Source organism: Amborella trichopoda, chromosome 6 (assembly GCF_054954075.1).
Source record: "Amborella trichopoda isolate Santa Cruz 75 chromosome 6, AtrichopodaSantaCruz75HAP2 v2.0, whole genome shotgun sequence".
Lineage (NCBI taxonomy): Eukaryota > Viridiplantae > Streptophyta > Magnoliopsida > Amborellales > Amborellaceae > Amborella > Amborella trichopoda.
The window spans coordinates 26,559,708-26,580,903 of record NC_142341.1 but is presented as its reverse complement, the minus strand read 5'-3'; the positions used below and the strand labels follow the sequence as shown (position 1 = coordinate 26,580,903).

At 39.2% G+C, this 21,196-nt stretch overlaps 1 long non-coding RNA gene across 1 annotated transcript; it reads right to left on the bottom strand.

The window, feature by feature from the left end:
• Positions 1–16,484: 16,484 nt before the first annotated feature.
• On the bottom strand, positions 16,485–20,555 carry LOC148781680 (uncharacterized). The gene is made up of 2 exons (XR_016057808.1): positions 20,201–20,555; positions 16,485–16,670 (listed from the first exon to the last, which is right to left on the bottom strand). It is a non-coding gene; the product is annotated as an uncharacterized LOC148781680 (long non-coding RNA).
• Between the last annotated feature and the right edge of the window lie 641 nt (positions 20,556–21,196).

Sequence of the window (21,196 nt, the reverse complement as noted above, 5' to 3'; positions counted from 1 at the left end):
TTTCAAGACTCACTTGTTTCCAATTGATCTTCTATTAGGCGACAGATCTACAAATTCCCAGACTTGATTCTACTCCATAGAACTAAGCTCATCTTTCATAGTAGACATCAACTTGTCAACATCAAGAGAATTCAAGGCCTCTTGAAATGAGCTAGGCTCATCAGCATCAAGCGAAATGCATGTGATACCCTCTACTTTCAAGTGTCTACGAGGAACTTTCCCACGTTGACTTTTTCGAAGTTCAACCCGCGATCCACTCTCAATAGGTGTCCCTAGCATGGTCGGTGACACAATATGTATTATATGCTCATTCTCATCCAGTGGCTCACTCCCACTATCATTAACAATCATGGGAAGACTCCCACTATTACCCTCAAGTGAAGGAGCTATCTGAACATCTGTATGAGATGCAGGCTCTTCATAGAGCTCTTCAGATATATGAAACCGCTTCCTGTTAGGGAATTTTGTCTCTATAAAATCTACATTGCGAGATTCTATTTCTTTCATCCCTTCACTATCATATTCTTGATAGAACACATATCCCTTCGAGTGGTCAAAATATTTGATAAAAATGCATTCAAGAGACCGCCTATCTAGTTTTCCTATCAATTGAGAAAGGATGTGAATATGTGCAGCTGACCCCCAAGGACGTAAATGAGAAAGATCTAGCTTTCTATATGTCCATAACTCATAAGGGGTATTGTAAATAGATTTGATGGCACTTTGTTTAAGACATATATCGCAGTGAGGAGTGCATCTCCCATAAAATGATATTGGGCGGTTGGCGTGAGCTGTCATGAACCTCATCATGTCCAACAGAGTAAGATTCCTTCGTTTTGCAACACCATTTTGTTGCGGAGTGTAGGACATCGTCTCTTGTCTTCGGATTCTCTTATTCTCACAAAGCTTCTTAAATTGATCAGATAAGTATTCTTGCCCTCGATCAATACGAAGAACCTTAATTCTTCTGTTTAACTGATTTTCATCCTCTAGCATAAAACAACGAAAGTAATCTATTGCTTGCGATTTATACGAGATTAGGTGTATATATCAATAGCGAGAATAATCATCGATATGGATAAGCTTGCCTCATTTTCCCTCAAGGGATCCAGTCGACAAGAAAACGCTCCCAGACTAGCCAATTTCATCATTGACAAGGTTCACCCATCTCCTATATGTGGTAGTTGGTATTTATACTCACACAACTATGGAGTGCCTGACTAGTTTCAAACCTTCATAACATACATAGGAAGTTGGTTTTGAGAATGAGGCCAGGTTAATTAACAATTTACCCTCTTGTAGTGATGGAGAAATTCCATTAAAAAAGGATTTTTGAAATGGATGATTTTATCAACCAAATTGAGAAAGCATTTAAAAAAAGGAAGATACTTACCCATGGCCCATTTGGTGGTCATTTTCCTTATCAAGTTTTTATCCCAAGATGATGAAAGGATTTTCTTGTGGGATCGTTAAAACTCAGAAGTCTGGAAGTTGTCCTTTTACCTTTGGAACTTTCATCCTGTGCTTCGCGGATCTATAAAGAGTTCTTTGGATTTTTACCAGACTTCCATCTTGGAGAGGTCTCGATATTATCCCAGGGTTCGTCGAAATCACTTAGGTTTTCCATTCATGTCATCCCTCTACATCTTTCTGAGTTGGTTTTTTTGGGAACCTACAGGGTTTAGGAGGAGTCTTCATCCTCAGGTTCTGCTTCTGCAGTATTGTGGGAACTTACAAGTACTTGTTTGTACTTGAGTATTTTGGGTCAAAAGCTCCTTCTTGGAGATTTTTTTTTTATTCTTTTTTCCTGTGATGGCTTTCCAGGTTTGCACCATGTCCATTTTTTTTATATATTCTTTCATTTTTCTTTTGTGATGCCTTTTTAGGTTTTCACCACGCTTTTGAGCTCGTTAAGGGTAATATTTTGTAAGATACATCGCATTAATGGAGTCATTGAGTTCTTACCCCTCCTGATTTTTTATCTTATAAGAATTACCTGTTTGCACTCTGGTAATCACGAATGGCCCCTCCCAATTAGGTTTGAACTTGCCAAAAGGGTGTGGATTTGCAGGAGTGTGGAAGATTTTCTTGAGTACCATGTCTCCTTCTTTGAACTGTAGAGGAACAACATTTCTTTGGTATGCCCTCTCGACCTTCAGCTAATAAGCAACGATGTTTTGTGTATCTCGTAGTCGTCTTTCATCCAAATTAATAAGAGCAACGATTCGTGCTTCGATCTTTAGTTCATCATCTGAATTTCTATGAATGAGCATTCAGAAAGATGATATCTCAATTTCAATAGGTAGCACTATTTCCATACCATACACCAATGAGTATGGGATCATGCCAGTAGGAGTCTTCTCAGTTGTCCGATAGGCCCATACGACGTCTTTTAGATTTTTGTGCCAATCTTTGCCACCTTCTATTATTCTGTCTATTATTCTGAGAAGTCTTTTGTTTGTGGTCTCCGCTTGTCCGTTTCCTTGAGGGTAGTAAGGTGTGGAGAATTTCTACGTTATCTAAAAAACTTTTTACACACCTTAGTGACCCTTTCATTTTTGAAATTTTATCCATTATCAGTAATGATTGACTCAGGAACGCCAAATCTGAATAAAATGTTGTTCTTTATGAAATATGCAACATGTTATCCTTCTATTTTGACAAATGATGCAGCCTTTACCCATTTTGAGAAGTACTCTGTAGCCGTTAATATAAAAAGGTGGCCGTTTGAGGTATTTGGTGATATCACTCAGATGATATCAAGACCCCACATGACAAAGGGTCATACGGGAGGTGTTGAGTTGAGCGGTATGGACGGTGCATGGATGAGGTCTCCATAAAGTTGACATTTGAGACACCTCTTAAAGAACTTCCAATAATCTTCAGCCATGGTGGTCTAGTAATAGCCTTAAGGCCTGATTTTTTGAGCTAAGGCGGCTGCCCCAGAATGACCTCCTTCATTGTGTAACTCAGTCAGTACTTGGTTGATTTCTGGCTGTTCGAGACACCATAGAATGATGTCGTTGAAGGATTTCTTGAACAGGAGGTCACCTCTTACCAAGAATCCCATCGAAATCCTTCCAAGGGCTTCTTTATCCTTTTTGGTGGCTCCTTTGGGGTATAACTCATCTTTTAGTGGGGATAGAACATCGTGGAACCATAGTTTTGCCTTAACTAGCGCATCTAAAGCCACAAGAGACACTTCCCCATCTTTCTCATTTTCTTTCTCTATTTCTTGTTCGATCCTTGGTGGGGAAAGGCCATGTTTGTTCCTGATGTAGAATGGGAGCGTGGTGATTTCTGGGGGAATATCGACTATTGAGGCAAGTCTTGCAAGGGTATCGGTGAACCGATTATTCTCCCTAGTTACATGCTAGAAGGTGATTTTCTTAAAATATGAGATCATCTTTTCCACCTCTTCTTGATAAGGTTTAAGCTTTTCTTTGTTCACCTTCCAAATCCCTTGAACTTGGTTTATGATGAGTAAGGAGTCACCAATCATTTGTATTTGCTGGATGTTCATTCCCATGGCTTTCTCGAGCCCAGCTATCAAGGCTTTATATTCAACAATGTTATTGGTACATGGGAAATTTAATCTGATGGTTGTTGACAATAAAATCTTCTCGGGTGAGCGTAGTATGACTCCTATACCTGACCCGTACTCATTTTTGCACCATCAAAGTATACCTCCCAAATTGAGTCCTCAATTGTGAAGAGGTTCTCATCAGGGAGATTCGTGTTAATGGGAGTGTTATCTGACAGTGCGTGTTCAGCCAAGTGATCAGCAATGACTTGTCCTTTGATCGATTTTTGAGTAACATACTCGATCTCGATCTCTCTCAATAGCATTTTCCACTTTGCCAAATGTCTGTTAAGGATTGACCTCTCAAGTCTATTCTTGAGATGAGCTTGACTGTATGAGATAAGACATAGTGTCTTAAAATTTGCATAGACCACACAAGTGTTAAGAAATGCTTCTCCACATCCGTGTATCTTGTCTCATAGTCGACCATGGTTTTGCTGATGTAGTATATCGTTTGTTATTTTTCATGATCGTCGTATTGTCTTAACACTGCCCCCATGATCTTGTCTTTCACAGATATGTATAGGAATAGAGGTTTATCCAGATTATGAGGACTAAAGATGAGAGGTTTGGTGAGGTATTCCTTGATTTGGTTGAACGCTTCTTGGCATTCATTATCCCATATGAATGGGGTATCTTTCTTAAGGAGTCTATTGAATGGTGCGCACTTGTTTGTCAGTTGTGAAATGAAACGCATTATGACTTACATGCGACCTTGAAGCCCACAGATTTCTCTAATGTTTCGGGGAGGGACCATTTCAGTGATGACTGGTATTTTGGATGGGTCCACCTCAATGCCCCTTTGGCTTACTATAAATCTTAGTAATTTTTTGGATTTAACTCCAAAGGCACATTTTTGAGGATTGAGTTTGAGTTGATGTTTCTGGAGTCTTTCGAAAATAGTTCTAAGGTTGGTGAGATGATCAGACCTGGTCTTCGATTTAACCAGAATGTCGTTGACATAGTCTTCCATGATGGTGTGCATCAAGTCGTGAAAGATACTAGTCATTGCTCGCTGATAAGTTGCCCCTACATTTTCGAGGCCAAAGGGCATGACTTTGTAGTAGTAAGTTCCCCATTATGTTATGAATGACATTTTGGTCTGGTCTTCTTCTGCCATGATGATCTGGTTGTAGCCCTAAAAGCCGTTAATGAATGACAACATCTCGTGTCCCGTAGTGTTGTCGACCAAGGAATCTAAATTTGGTAATGAAAAATTGTCCTTTAGACATGCCTTGTTGAGGTCTCAATAGTAGACGCACACTCGAATCCTCCTGTCTTTCTTGGCTACGACCACTATGTTGGCCAACCATTTTGAGGTAATAAACTTTGCTTTGAGTAGTTTGTCGTAAGTCTTTTGATATCGGAGTTTCTGCCTTACAGGCTTTGTCCCTTCGTTGAATATTAGGTGATGTTGCACCAACGTGGGATCTAGCCCAGACATATCATTGTATGACCAGGTGAAGACATCACGATATTCAGTGATAAAAGAAATCATATTTTCTCGCTCCTCAAGAGATAGGGAGGTTCCAATCTTGGTTAACCTTCGAACCTTCTCAGTTCCTAAGTTTACATCGATCGTCTCTTCGACGATAGCCGTTGGGTCACCATCGAATCTCTTTTTCAATTGTTCAACATGAGAAGTAAGTTCCTCTGGTTGAGAGATTTCTTCAGACTTTTGTCTCTTAATCTTTGTCTTGGTCATCCAATTTACATCTTGGGTATTGTGCACCGTTATTGGGCTATATTGAGTGTTCACCGTTTTTGAAAATTATTTTTCATTATTATTAGTTTTATCATATTTTGAACTTTTAACGGATGTTGAAATAACACAAGAAGTGTCCCTTATGGGACTCGCGAGAGATATGTTGAGGACTGGACGCGCAGGGCAATTAGATGGCCACCCTGTGCTTATCTGTTTTTTGGCACGAGGACTTGAAGGTGCCGCTGGTATGCTTCCAGCGATTCTCGAGATAGAGGAATAATCGACCAATTATGTTCCTGGGTTTGTATATGCGGATGAGCATACTTGCCTATGTTAGAGCCAATTGTGCATACCTTCAAATCGAGGTCAGTAAAAAGGTCTTCATCCCCAGTTCTTGTGTGTGCTGAGTTGTGGAAGAAGAATTCCCGACCGTTGAGGGATAAAGGATCACATTTGACCGTTTAGAAGGACGAGCGTCGAGAGGATCGAGGCTTTGAATGCCTCCATATACAAAGCCCGGATAGCTTGAAAGCTTCATCCAGCTTTGAAATAGGGTGAGAGTACACCCAAGTCCTCTTCGAACCCCATTTTCACTTTTGGCTTGGGGTGATGCAGAAATCGCCTCTGTTACACCTTGCCCTTGACTCCTTAAGCCTTGGCTTGGTCGGAAGCCTTGGGAGAAGAGCATGTGCCAAGCTTTGAGGGACCCAAAACTGTAACGATATTAACATTGGATAATGTCATCCATCGATGTAGAAGTTTGTAAAATTTGAAGAACAGGATCACCAGCCTCTAGGCGTAAGGTGGCATAATCGGCTTGCTCAAAGGAAGCGAGCAGGATATCTCCAAGCTTGACCCCTACGGCTAACTTCCCGCTACCTATACTAGAATTGGAATAGGAAGGGGGTTCAACACATACCTTCACGACACCATTTTTAATTGGAAATTTGAGGCATTGATGGAGTGTTGAGGCGACTACGAGGTTTTCATGCAGACATGGACTTTCTAGCAGCATGTTGAATGAAGGCTCTATGTCCAAGACATAAAACTTTATTGTTTGGAATGTAGGGTCGATCTTGAGCATGAGAGCCAGTATGCCTTCATCTTGTCGTTTGTCCCATCGTATGCGACGATAGTTAGTTGGCACGGCTAGAAGTTATCCGAGCTTTTTCCTATCTGCTTCACTGTTTTCATAGGGTATATGTTTAGGGATGCCCCATTATCAACAAGCACTCTCTGTATTTCATATCTTTGCATGAAAACGGTGATGTGCAAAGGTTGGACATGAAACGATTGAAGCTAACCAGGATGTCATCGTTCGTGAACACAATTGGTGTTGGTGTCATCAGTTAGTTGATCATTTCACACAATTCATTCAGCTGTGTGTTGCTTGGGATGTTTGTCTTGGCGAGAACCCTTTCGATCTGGGCTCTGTGTGCTGATGAGTTAGCGAGTAGCTCCAAGATGAAGATTTGAGCTTGGATCTTCCCGAGATGAGCCGGTAGATCGTAGGTGGTTGTAGATCCTTGAGTTTCTTTATTTCGAGTGTTAGCTCTAGGCAGACCCCTTCGATTTTGGATCTAATTGTTGTGCTGAGTGGATGAACCTTGAGTCGATCCGTTAACGACAATCTCATTAACCTAACTGGAAGCTTCCCCTTGTTATTATTTTTGCTCTTATTTTGGGGAGTCGTTATTGGTTTATTGTCGGGCCTGGTGTTGAGGGATGTCCCTCTTGCCCTTTCATGTCACGACACTCGCTCAATCATGAAGTCGAAAGAGTAGGGGATAAGACCTTGGTTGAAAAAGGTCCTGTATTCAGGAGCGACATTATCCAAGGCCATAGAGATTTTGGCTAGGTCTGTCAGTGGGCATTCTATGAACCGAATTACTGCCTCGCGAAATCGACAGATGAAATCCTTGAAGGATTCTCTTGGATTTTTCTTCGTTGCACTAAGCTCGCCCAAGGAGAGAGATCTTGATGTCGACCAGCGGTAGTGAGAGACGAATAGGTTGAACATTTCGTCTGACATGATGTGTGGCCAAGCAGACATTGTTCTCCGATGCCAGTTCAAGGCCTTGCCGGTTAATGTTTGCAAAAATATGGCATTTAGTTGGTTAGGTCTGTCTTGCAAAGTTCTCACAAAGAGGAGATACGCATTGATGTGAGCATCTGGATCGCTTTTCCCATTAAACTTATCCCTAAATTTTAGGACAACAAATCTAAGGGGAAGGTCCTCCATGCTTCCAAGGGTCTTTTGAACGTAAGCTTTTGGGGGTAGAATTTCATGCAAGCCCATTCTTATGAGCATATCCTGCATCGCTTTTAAAATGCCTTCTTGTTGAGTAATTGGCATGACGGTAGGCCCACTGGTCGGTGGGTTCCCAAGTGTAGATTGGTAAGTTGAGATTTGGGGTATATGTTGGCCTGCATGGGCTTGAGATTGGTGAGTCGCAGTCACCAGGGCAGATTGATATATTTGTGCCTGAGGGGCGTAAAATCTTATAGGTGTTGCCACCGGTGGCGAAAATGGCACTGTTTGTTGGACCGGGTGAACTACGGGGGCCGATTGAAGAATCGGTTGACTCGATTGTGCTAGGGGTTGACCTATACTACCAATTTGGTTTGGCATTGACCCATGAGCTGGGGCATGAACAGTGTAACCTAGGTCAACCATATTTTTAAGGGCAGCTTGGACGCCCATCTCTCTTAAGGGTTGGTATGTATTGACACATTTGCTCCGTATAGTGTCAAGAATGACATGAGACATACTACGGTGGCTGGAGGTTGGGTTGGATGCCCTAGACCTAGATGGGTCTTGGTTTTGAGATCGCTGTACCTCAGGGTTGTCTTGGTTCGAGTTGTGAGAATTGACATTAGATGCTGCATGAATGTCTTCTCTCACTCGGCTTCTACTTTGGTTACCTAAAATCCCCTGTAGGACAACACCTGGTCGGACCCCCTGACTATTCAGAGTCTTTCAGGCTGAATTCGCTTTTCGGATCACACCGATTTCAGGATTAGCAGTGGACCCTTCGGACTCTGCCTCTAACGGAAGACCTGGGCGTTGGATGATGGATTAGTCTATGGTTTGTTGATAATTCCAAGGGATTGCAACATACTGGTCCCTAGGTTTGGGAAGGTTTAGTTTAGAGTCAGTTGTGGAGCAATCATCATGGTCGCCTTGAGTAACCGACATGGTGATTCTCTTTGGCTAGATTCTAGAATCTAGACTTAGGTAAGAGCTAGACTCGACGACTTAGGGAAGACCTAGCCTGACTCTAGGGTAAAACATTAACTAAGACTTAGACTAACACTAAACTGGAACCTAGACTTGCTAGACTCAATGGGCTTTGGTTCAGACACTGAACTATAGTAAGCCTAGTCTAGCTCTAGAGGCAACTCAAAGCTTACACCTATGCTAGCCTAGACTAAGATCTAGACTAGATTGATACGAGTCTCGGCTCGGACCAAGAGTGGGTCTAGGTTTGGGCTGGGGTGTAAGTCTGGTTCGGACCTGGACCGAGCTAGGTGCTAGCTTGGGCTTGGACCAAGAGGGTTGTGATAATCAGACCGGGTGTGGACCCGGAATGGATCAAGGATGAACTAAGAATGAGCCTTCGGCTCGAACCAACAGGGGGCCCTGGTTCGGATCTGGGTGTGAACCTGGTTCGGACCTAGGCTAGCCTAGGTATAAGCTTGAACTTGGACTCAGAGAGTTTTGATGATCAGACCAGGTGTGGACCCGGACTGGATCAAAGATGAGCTAGGAACGATCCTTTGGGTTGGATCAAAAGGGGGCCTAGGTTCGGACTTGGGTGTGAGCCTGGTTCAGACTTAGGCTAGGCTAGATACAAGCCTGGACTTGGACCCAGAGAGTTCAGCTCGGACCAAAAGTGGGTCCGGACTGAGATCTAAGATTAACTGATCAGAAGTAAGTATGAAAGCACACAAAAATGTTTGACCTAGATTGATTATAGGTAGGCTTGGCTTAAGAGTGGCTTCCTAGCTATTGAAATGCGGCTAGGCTGATATAGGTCCCTGCATAGGTCTTGGCCACATGTTATAGGATGTTTACCAAGCCCTACTATACGCGGAGTTGCTTTGAGGCAATAGATTACGGAGGGGCACTCACAGTTAAAGTTACGCGAATCCCAACTGCCTAGACTCTCAAAGCTAGGTTCCCCTCACGCCATTAATGCGGAGTTTGAGGGTTTTCAAAATATTTGTTTGTCGGTTTCCCGGACACTCCCGGTCCGGTATGTGTAGGAGTGTGTAAAGAAACACGCAATTAAAATAAAGTCAAGCACACAATGCACACAAAACAACAAAAAAAATAAGTGAGCGTTCAGCACTGATCGTGCCTAGCGATGCGCGCTTCAAGGCGAAACTAGCTCGAAGCACAATATAAATGGACGGGTAAGCAACTCCTAAGAAGGTAAAGTCAGCACAATGAGACTAAGCACAATCCATGCTAAGTCTAGCAGGGCCCGAGTCGAGAGTGACTCGAACGGGACACGGTTCATGGAGGGCGCAAACAGCCCTCGATATATATATATATATATATATATATATATATATATATATAATTTTTTTAATTTTTTAATTTTTATATTTTTCGACCTTGATGAAATATAATTAAACTAAGCATGGTGAAAGCAGGGAAAATATGGTTTCGGGCAAATTTAACAATCTAAAATAAAATAAAATAAAATAAAGTTAGAAATAACGCAGACCTATCTTAAGCAAAATAGTTTTTTTATATTTAAAAAAAATATATTTTAAATCAAAACATGGTAAACAGGGATCCAAAAGGCTTTGGAACAGACTTGTGGGGTCCTAGAATTTTTCTGGGACAGTTGTAGTGTCACACCCCAAGAATTTACAATACTATTATTCTTGAGAAGTGACGGATAAAACATATATACATCTATTGATAGGAAAAATTTACAGTGGCGAGGTCTTACATAGTAAGTAAAGAAAGCTAGCACAACAACAGTATCTTCCAAGGTTGATCTTGACTAGCATTCAAAATGAATCCGTAGTTATCCTGAAAAAATGTTTACCATAGTTTGATGAGTTTGGCTACTCAGTAAGTGATCATCATAATCCTAAAAATAATCATGATTGAAAGATATCAATATTTTCCAAAATGAGATCTATTAATAGAAATGCATCAACAATTTCACTTTCAACAATTGCATAATTAAGCATAATCCGAGTAATTGAAATGCTTATAACACTTTTAACGACAGTACATAATTCAAAGGATTTCACAAAATACCCTATTGGCGTCCCAAGTAGGTCACCTATATACCCCATCAGCGTCCTGATGGGTCCACTTAATCCCTATCGGCGTCCCAGATAGGTCCACTTAATCCCTGCAGGTCCACTTATACCTCACCGGCGTACCGGATGAGTCCACTTAATCCCTACCGGCGTCCCAGATAGGTCCACTTATACCTCACCGGCGAACCGGATGAGTCCACTTGCATACTTAAATTATTTCTAAATTTCTGTAAACATTCGAAAGCAGCAATATCATGTACTCAACATATCACTAAAATCATTAATATGAATTTCAGTTAAACCATTAATAACAATCACTCTATATAACATTTCAAAAATAACCAATCAAATATCTTGGGCTCAAATTTAGAAAGGTAGCAGTTTGTAAGGGCATTCTAGCATAATTGCCAATTTAATATGTATAGAAAAACTCTTATAAAAATTCAAGAATACAGAATTATCACAATTTATGGGATGTTAATTTGCAAATAAACATTTCACAACAATACTATAATCAATTACAAAAATGTCAATTTTTAAATAATACGGCAGTTATTTGCACACGAATTTTACAATGTCTAAATATTCAAAACAGTAGAAAGAAATATCACAATTTTACTAAAAGCAGAAATATCACATTTATTTCTAACAATAAACAAGAAAAATAAATAAATTTATTTTTCTAATTTACAGCATTCAAAATTTCTAACATAGATAAAATATCACAATTTTTATTAAAAAGATTATTTTTCATGATAATGAGGTCACGTGCGCATAAAATTTATCGCGCCTAAAATTCATGATAATAAGCAGAAAGAATTATTTCATTTCATTTTTAAAAAGAATGGATTATTTTTCGAGACAATGAGGTCACTTACACATAAAACTGATAAAATAAAGATCCTAGACGGAAATATCGCTATTTATTAAAAATAGACTATTTTTCAGAAAGACGATGTCACTTACCCACAATTATTTGAGAGGGAGCTTCCGATAAAAAATTTCGGTTCGAGAGAGAAGTTCACTGTGTTTCGACTAGAGAGAGAGATCTCAAAATTTTGTTTTAGGGTGGGAGTGCTCACATCCCCTATTTAAATTCTTATAACGTATTATTATATTGTTTTATTACGCTCTACCTCATACCTGAGGTGTCGCGTTAAAAGCAGACTTTTATCGTACGAAAACCACGTCCGCTAAAGGACGCTGCCAGCTGCAAGCAGCAGGAGGCAAAAGCGGGCAAAGGAAAAAAAGTAAAGGCAAAGCAAAAGTTAATCCAAAGCAAAAGTTTTTGAAAACAGCGATGGTCCCCAAGGACCATCATACTCAAACAGAACATCACCTATTTATAAGCATATTTTCTCCTTTTTTTTTTTTTTTTTTTTTTTTTGAAATTTTAGGATTGTTACATTCTTCCCTCCTTAAAGAAATTTAGTCCTCTAAATTTGTGTACCTGATTACTGAAAAAGATAGGGGTTTTTTTCTCTGATTTCGTTTTCTCGTTCCCAAGTCGACTCTTCTCTTGAATGGTACTGCCATAATACACGGACTAAAGGAATCTCCTTGTTACGCAACACTTGCACCCTTCTATCCAGTATCAAAATTGGCTGCTCAATGAAGGATAGGTCCTTCCTGATCGGTAAAGGTTCATATTTTAAGATATGGGACGGGTCGGGCTGATATTTTCGTAGTGAAGATACATGAAAGACATTATGGACATTTGCCAATTTGGGTGGTAAGGCAAGTCCATAATCGACACCTCCGATTCTTTCCAAGATTTCAAATGGTCCGATGTAACGTGGGCTCAACTTTCCTTTCTTGCCGAATCTCATAATGCCCTTTATTGGTGAGATTTTTAGGAAAACTCGATCACCTTCCTCAAATTCAAGATCTCTCCTTCGGTTATCGGCATAACTCTTTTGCCGACACTGAGCTGTCCTGAGCCTTTCACGAATTAATGCTATTTTATCTGTGGTTATCTGGACAATTTCTGGCCCCAAAAGCTTTCTTTCACCAACCTCGTCCCAACATATGGGTGACCTGCATTTTCTTCCATACAGGGCTTCATATGGTGCCATTTGAATATTGGCTTGGAAGCTATTATTATAAGCAAACTCAATCAGGGGTAAATGGTCATCCCAGCTTCCTGTAAGGTCAATAACACAGGCCCTCAGCATATCTTCCAAGGTTTGGATGGTCCTCTCCGATTGTCCATCAGTTTGGGGGTGAAAGACAATACTAAAGGTGAGTCTCGTCCCCATGGCTGACTGTAGTCTAGCCCAAAATTTAGAAGTAAACCGAGTATCCCTGTCCGATACAATACTGACAGGAACTCCATGCAACCGCACTATTTCCTTAATGTACAACTGAGCCAGTCGATCCAAAGTGTACGTCGTGCGAATCGGTAGAAAGTGGGCAGCTTTGGTTAACCGGTCCACAATGACCCAAATGCTATCATGTCCTGAATTTGTTCTAGGCAAGCCAGAGACAAAATCCATAGAGATGTGCTCCCATTTCCATTCTGGTACCGGTAAAGGCTGCAACAACCCAGCGGGCCTTTGATGTTCAGCTGGCATGTTAGGCATTTAGACACAAATAGTGCTACCTCTTTTTTCATATTATTCCACCAAAAGGTTTTCTTCAAGTCCTGATACATTTTAATACTTCCGGGATGTATCGTATAACGAGAATGATGTGCTTCTTCTAAGATAGCTTTCTTTACACTCTCATCATTCGGGACACAAACCCGACCTTTGAATCTTAGCAAATCCTCACTACATATAGAGAATTCATCTCTCTTTCCTTGCTTCACCTCTTCTATAATTGTTATAAGCTGAGGGTCTTTCTTTTGTGCCAATCGAATCTGTTGGATTAATTGGGGTTCCGCCTTAATGTTGGCAATCATACTTACCACACCATTAATGGACGGAGTTGGATGCCAATCCACTATTTCCTCTAACAATCGCATTTCTTGGATCATTAGATGAGCTAAGACTCCCGTAGATTTTCTACTTAGAGCGTCGGCCACAACGTTAGCTTTTCCTGAATGATAATGGATTGTACAATCATAATCTTTTAAGAAATCCATCCATCTTATCTGCCGCATATTTAAATCCTTTTGAGAGAAAAGGTATTTCAAACTCTTATGATCCGTGTATATTACGAATTGTTCACCATATAGATAATACCTCCATATTTTCAAAGCGAATATTATTGCAGCTAGCTCCAAATCATGAATTGGATATTTTTTCTCATATTCTTTCAACTGTCTGGATGCATATGCCACTACTTTCCCATATTGCATTAATACACAGCCCAAACCTTTATGTGAAGCATCACTATAAATCACAAATCCCCCACTCCCCTCAGGAATAGTTAAAATAGGTGCTGAAGTTAATCGAACTTTTAGTTCTTGAAAACTCTCCTCACATTCACTTGTCCACTCAAATTTGACATTTTTCTGTGTCAATCGAGTCAATGGGATTGCGATTCGAGAAAATCCTTCTACAAATTTTCTGTAATATCTTGCCAATCCCAAAAAGCTTCGAACTTCAGTCACATTACTTGGTTGTTTCCAATTAACAGCGGCTTCAACCTTTGAAGGATCAACTGATAGACCTTCTTTTGATATGACATGTCCTAAAAATGTCACTTGTTCGAGCCAAAATTCACATTTACTAAGTTTGGCATACAATTTCTTTTCTCTTAATATTTGTAATACCATTCTTACATGCTGCTCATGTTCCTTCTGATTCTTGGAATAAATTAAAATATCATCGATGAATACCACAATAAATTTATCCAAAAAGGGCTTAAAGATACGATTCATCAAATCCATAAATGCAGCTGGTGCATTGGTTAATCCAAAAGGCATGACAAAAAATTTATAATGGCCATACCTTGTTCTGAAAGCTGTCTTGAGTACATCTTCACTTTTAATCTTAAGCTGATGGTATCCAGATCTAAGATCAATTTTTGAAAACACTTGTGATCCTTGTAATTGATCAAATAAATCATCAATCCTAGGTAATGGATACTTATTTTTCACTGTCACTTGGTTCAACTGTCTATAATCAATACATAATCTCATAGTCCCATCTCTCTTTTTGACAAACAGTACTGGAGCACCCCAAGGTGACACACTGGGCCTGATAAAACCTTTATCTAATAATTCTTCCAATTGTTGTTTCAGTTCTTTAAGTTCTGCAGGAGCCATTCTGTAAGGTGCCTTAGAAATTGGTGCTACCCCTGGCAATAATTCAATGGAGAATTCAATTTTCCTGTCAGGCGGTAATCCTGGCAATTCTTCAGGAAAAACGTCAGGAAATTCTCGGATAACCGGAGTGGTATCCAAATTTATTTCTTCCTTCCTATCTTCTTTGATATAGGCAAGAAAGCCTTGACACCCTTTTCGAAGGAGGCGATTAGCTCGAATACAAGAGATTAAATATGATGGGGAGTCTTCTTTGACACCATTGAAGTAAAATATTGGTTGATTCGGAATACTAAAGGTAACAATTTTCTTATAACAATCAATACTTGCATGGTATGCAGAGAGCCAATCCATGCCTAAGATTACATCAAAATCTTGAATTTCCAGGAGTATTAAATCAACCAACAGTTCCTTTTCTTCTATCTTTATTACACATGATTTGTACATTATATTGGTGTTAATTGAATCTCCCATCGGTGTGGCTACCTCTAGAATGTATTCTAATTGTTCTGGTTCTACCTTTAAGTGGCATGCGAAGTGTTGTGACACAAATGAATGAGTAGATCCAGGATTAATCAAAACATGAGCTACTTTCTGGAAGATAGTAAGAGTACCTTGGATCGCTGATTTTGAGGCCTGAGCGTCTTGCTCGGTAATCGTAAATACTCTTCCCTTCATCTGAGGCTTCGGAGCTATCTCTCCCTACTTTGGAAGCTGTTGTGTCTGTAAGCTAGGACATTGTTTAATCTGGTGTCCCAATTTTCCACATTTAAAACAGGCTCCGGTATTCCAATAACAAGGGCTTGATCCATGATTTTTCCCACATTTTCTACATGTTTCTATTGAGCTTTGAAATGGCGAGGGCCTTGGCTTCTTGTTTGGCCTTTCAAACTGTTGTCGATTAGATGATGTAGGTCTAACATGACTGTTCTGATTTTTCGTCTTTTGGTAATCTTCAAAATCTTTTTCGACAATTTGGGCACGATCCACTATTTCAGCATAAGTTCTTAATTTCAAGACTGATATTCTGCTTCTAATAGCTGGCCTGAGACCCCTTTCAAATTTCTTCCCCTTTCTTGCCTCATTGTTAATCATATGTGGTGCAAACCTGGCCAATTCAGTAAACTTGGCCTCGTACTGTGCTACTGTCCTATTTCTTTGGATTAATTCTAGAAATTCCATTTCTTTTTGGTCTCGAATAAAATTTGAGAAATACTTTTCATTAAATGCCTCTAGAAATACTTCCCAAGTCAAGGTTTTATTTTCTTTGACCAATACTCCTTTTGCCATTCGCCACCAGTGTTGTGCCTCACCTTCTAACATTAAAACTGCCAAGGCCACCTTCCTATCATCAGGACATTCCATAACCTCGAATATTTTTTCCAATTGCATAATCCATCCCTCGGCTTCCAGTGGGTTTAGAGCACCCTTAAAAGAAGGTGGGTTTAATTTCTTAAATTGTTCGATATTGCTCCCACCATTTCCTGTAACTGACTGCTTGGGTGGATTGTTGTTTTCTATTTGATGTTGCATTAAAGCAACCATATTTTCCAAGGCTTTGTGAATTCCTTCCATATTGGCTTCAGCTATTCTGGATCTTGACTTTATCCCGGTCTGTACACACAATAAATGTGATTTTTAAGTATATTCTTTTTAAATTTCCTAAGGATCTTAAACCTATTGCTCTGATACCATAATTGTCACACCCCAAGAATTTACAATACTATTATTCCTGAGAAGTGACGGACAAAACATATATACATCTATTGATAGGACAAATTTACAGTGGCGAGGTCTTACATAGTAAGTAAAGAAAGCTAGCACAACAACAGTATCTTCCAAGGTTGATCTTGACTAGCACTCAAAATGAATCCGTAGTTATCCTGAAAAAATGTTTACCATAGTTTGATGAGTTTGGCTACTCAGTAAGTGATCATCATAATCTTAAAAATAATCATGATTGAAAGATATCAATATTTTCCAAAATGAGATCTATTAATAGAAATGCATCAACAATTTCACTTTCAATAATTGCATAATTAAGTATAATCCGAGTAATTGAAATGCTTATAACACTTTTAACGACAGTACATAATTCAAAGGATTTCACAAAATACCCTACTGGCGTCCCAAGTAGGTCACCTATATACTCTATCAGCGTCCTGATGGGTCCACTTAATCCCTATCGGCGTCCTAGATAGGTCCACTTAATCCCTGCAGGTCCACTTATACCTCACCGGCATACCAGATGAGTCCACTTAATCCCTACCGGCGTCCCAGATAGGTCCACTTATACCTCACCGGCGAACCGGATGAGTCCACTTGCATACTTAAATTATTTCTAAATCTCTTTAAACATTCGAAAGCAGCAATATCATGTACTCAACATATCACTAAAATCATTAATATGAATTTCACTTAAACCATTAATAACAATCACTCTATATAACATTTCAAAAATAACCAATCAAATATCTTGGGCTCAAATTTAGAAAGGTAGCAGTTTGTAAAGGCATTCTAGCATAATTGTCAATTTAATATGTATAGAAAAACTCTTATAAAAATTCAAGAATACAAAATTATCACAATTTATGGGATGTTAATTTGCAAATAAACATTTCACAACAATACTATAATCAATTGCAAAAATGTCAATTTTTAAATAATACGGCAGTTATTTGCACACGAATTTTACAATGTCTAAATATTCAAAACAGTAGAAAGAAATATCACAATTTTACTAAAAGCAGAAATATCACATTTATTTCTAACAATAAACAAGAAAAATAAATAAATTTATTTTTCTAATTTACAGCATTCAAAATTTCTAACATAGATAAAATATCACAATTTTTATTAAAAAGATTATTTTTCATGATAATGAGGTCACGTGCGCATAAAATTTATCGCGCCTAAAATTCATGATAATAAGCAGAAAGAATTATTTCATTTCATTTTTAAAAAGAATGGATTATTTTTCGAGACAATGAGGTCACTTATACATAAAACTGATAAAATAAAGATCATAGACGGAAATATCGCTATTTATTAAAAATAGACTATTTTTCAGAAAGACGATGTCACTTACCCACAATTATTTGAGAGGGAGCTTCCGATAAAAAATTTCGGTTCGAGAGAGAAGTTCACTGTGTTTCGACTAGAGAGAGAGATCTCAAAATTTTGTTTTAGGGTGGGAGTGCTCACATCCCCTATTTAAATTCTTATAACGTATTATTATATTGTTTTATTACGCTCTACCTCATACCTGAGGTGTCGCGTTAAAAGCAGACTTTTATCGTACGAAAACCACGTCCGCTAAAGGACGCTGCCAGCTACAAGCAGCAGGAGGCAAAAGCGGGCAAAGGAAAAAAAGTAAAGGCAAAGCAAAAGTTAATCCAAAGCAAAAGTTTTTGAAAACAGTGATGGTCCCCAAGGACCATCATACTCAAACAGAACATCACCTATTTATAAGCATATTTTCTCCTTTTTTTTTTTTTTTTTTTTTTTTTTTTTTGAAATTTTAGGATTGTTACATGTAGTTAGGCGAAACGAGTGGTGTCACTTGGGCGGCACTAATAGTGTCGCCCTTGTAGGGTGGGCGACACTGCTAGTGTCACCCAAAAAACTTTTTTTTTTTTGGTTATTTTAATCTTGTTTATATTGATAAAATAAAACTACTTTAAACTTGGAAGAAGAATAAATACAATATATTTACGATGAAATAAATTAAAATGGAGTAAAGTAGAAAAGTGTAGACATAACAGTAAAATATTCTTTTAGTATTTTTAAAAAATTTATTTTGCTATGAAATTTTGTGCACAGTCACAAAAAATGCCCTATAATAGATATGCAAAGTTTCAAAAGAATTTGAAACTTTTGAGTGTTGGGCAACGCAGGGAGTGTCGCCCTGGATCTCAGCGACACGGGTGGTGTCACCCAGAAAAAGCTAGGTTTCGGAGCACCGAAACCCTGGATCTTAGTTACTGTAGATTCTTGGGACTTTTTGTGACAGAAAACAGTAAAAAATAGAAAATAAAAATTGTATTTTGGTGCTTGGATCAGGTTCGAAATGCCCCACGGTGAGCGCCAAACTATTTATGATGCAAAACAGATCTATCTGGTGAAGGTCTCTCTAATATGTCACCTTAAACTTGTGAAAATACAAGAAAATAAAGTGGTAAAGAAAGTGGGACAAATCGAATTCAGATATGAGGCCAGATCTGCTGAGAAACGAGCAAATCTATTCTTAGATCTGTGGCAGCGCCAACATGATCCAAGACAATACAAAATATGATTTTTATAGAAAATTGATCCAAATAAGGCCAAAATGAAATGACAGTAGTAATAGGAAGTAAAAGAAAGAGAGATCAATGATATCAAACTGGGCCGGATACCCCGGGACTCCCGAGCCCTTAAGAGCTCACTCGTATCAGGACCGGTCCTCTTTGCCTCTCTCATCCAGATGTCAGCTAGCAAGTCTTGATTGAATAGGGTGGTTGTGCCCTGGAAATGGGCTAAAACTAGGGTTCTCAAGCTTAGGTTAGGTTAGGGTTTTCTCTCTGAGTTTTTCTCTAAGATTTCTATCTTCTACAGCTCTCTAGGGTTTCTAATCTCTATCTCAGGTTTTCTCTCCCTCCCCCTCAAATGGCCACGAAAAGTGGCCTTATAGGGGTCAAAATCCGCTAGGAAGGATATGCACGCCTAACAAACATATCCCTCAGTCAAAGATCCATATTTTGAGGGTCACAGATTTAGGCGACACGCCTAGTGTCGCCCAAAAAAAGGTAAAAAATGTCATTAAAATCAAAAATTTGAATTTTAGGACAAAATGGTCTGGGTGACATGGGAATTGTCGCCCGGGCGATACTAGGCGTGTTGCTCAAATCTGGCCGACACTAGGCGGGTCACCCAGTCTAGGCTAGGCGACACGGCTAGTGTCACCCATGTCAAACTTGGTCAAAATAAAAAATTTAAACTTTGGGTGTGTTCCTCAGCCTCTTGTGAAGCTCTTAGAGAAAATTTGGGTCAAAACAATTTTTTTTACTATTTTTAATAATTGTTTTTGTAAAACAGGGCTTTTGTAGGGTTCTAGGCAGGCAGACTGGTTCCGGTCACAAGATAGGTTGTGTAAACTATGGATTTGGGTTTACTAAGTTAAGTATGATTCTAAAGGTTCAAGAAACCACATAATTTTCCTGTTTAAAAATAAGTTGTCTACAAAAGTTTGTGTCAATTAGGCAGCCTTACGGTGTCTCCTTGACAAGTAACTCTTAATACATATTTTACAATGAAGGGAAAGAGAAGAGTGGTGAAAGAGAGAGAAGAAGTTTGACTAGGCGGTTAGGCTGACACAGTGGTGATTCTGGCCAGACGGCTGGTCTGACGCGGCAGCTAGACAGGCACGGTGACTCACATTGGCATGACGGCTAAATTGCTAGGCATGACAACAAGACTGGCACGACGGCTAGTTTGACGCAACGACTAGTTTAATGCGGCAGCTAGACGGGCACGGTAATTCAGACCGGCACGACGGTAAAACTGCTCGAGGACGAGATTGGTACAGCGACATAAGGCTCAGCATGCCCTCTCATCAAACAAGCAAAGGAGAGAAAGAGATGTGAAGACTAGCTTGGCTCTCACTAGATCTTCCAAAAGAGACGAAAGTGAAATAAAAGTGATGATGAAATAAGAGTGATGGAAAATGATATGAAATAAAAATGAAAATAAAGGAGATGAATTAAAATAAAAATAAAATAAAATAAAAAATAGAATTAAAATAAAATAAAATAGGTAAAGGAATAATATAAAATAAAATGAAGTGAAGTAAAATAAAATAAGAGGGATAAAAAAAATAAAATAAATTAGATGAGGTAAATAAAATAAAAGGGCTAAATAGGAATAAAGTAAAATAGGTAACTAAAATAAAATAGAATGAGACGAAGTAAAACAAATAAAAATAAAGAATGGGTAATGAAATAAAAGAGGGTGAAGGGAAGAAAGTAAAGTGTTATAATAATAAATAATAATAATAAATTGGATTATTTTAAGTTTTAGAGAGAGAGAGAGAGAGAGGGGGGTGGGTGCTTTATTGGGTTATTGGGTGTGAGAGGGTAAAGTCACGAGAGGCTTTTGTTGGGTGAGGAGAGTTGGTTTATTTGAATGAGGGGAGTTGGACGAAATAAACGAAAAGAAAAACGAAAATAAACGGGACGAAACGAAAGACAAGTGGGGTGTTTTTCTTGGGGGTTTTTAGAGAGAGAAAGAGCAGCAGAAGAATGGGGAGTTACAGGGTACCGTGAAAGGGTCACAAGTGGCCAACGGCAGGGATGGTGCGGCAGAGTGAATGAGGGCGGGGCGGAAATAACAGGATGACGCGAGATGGGATGGCGGCTACGGAAAGCTGGGAGCA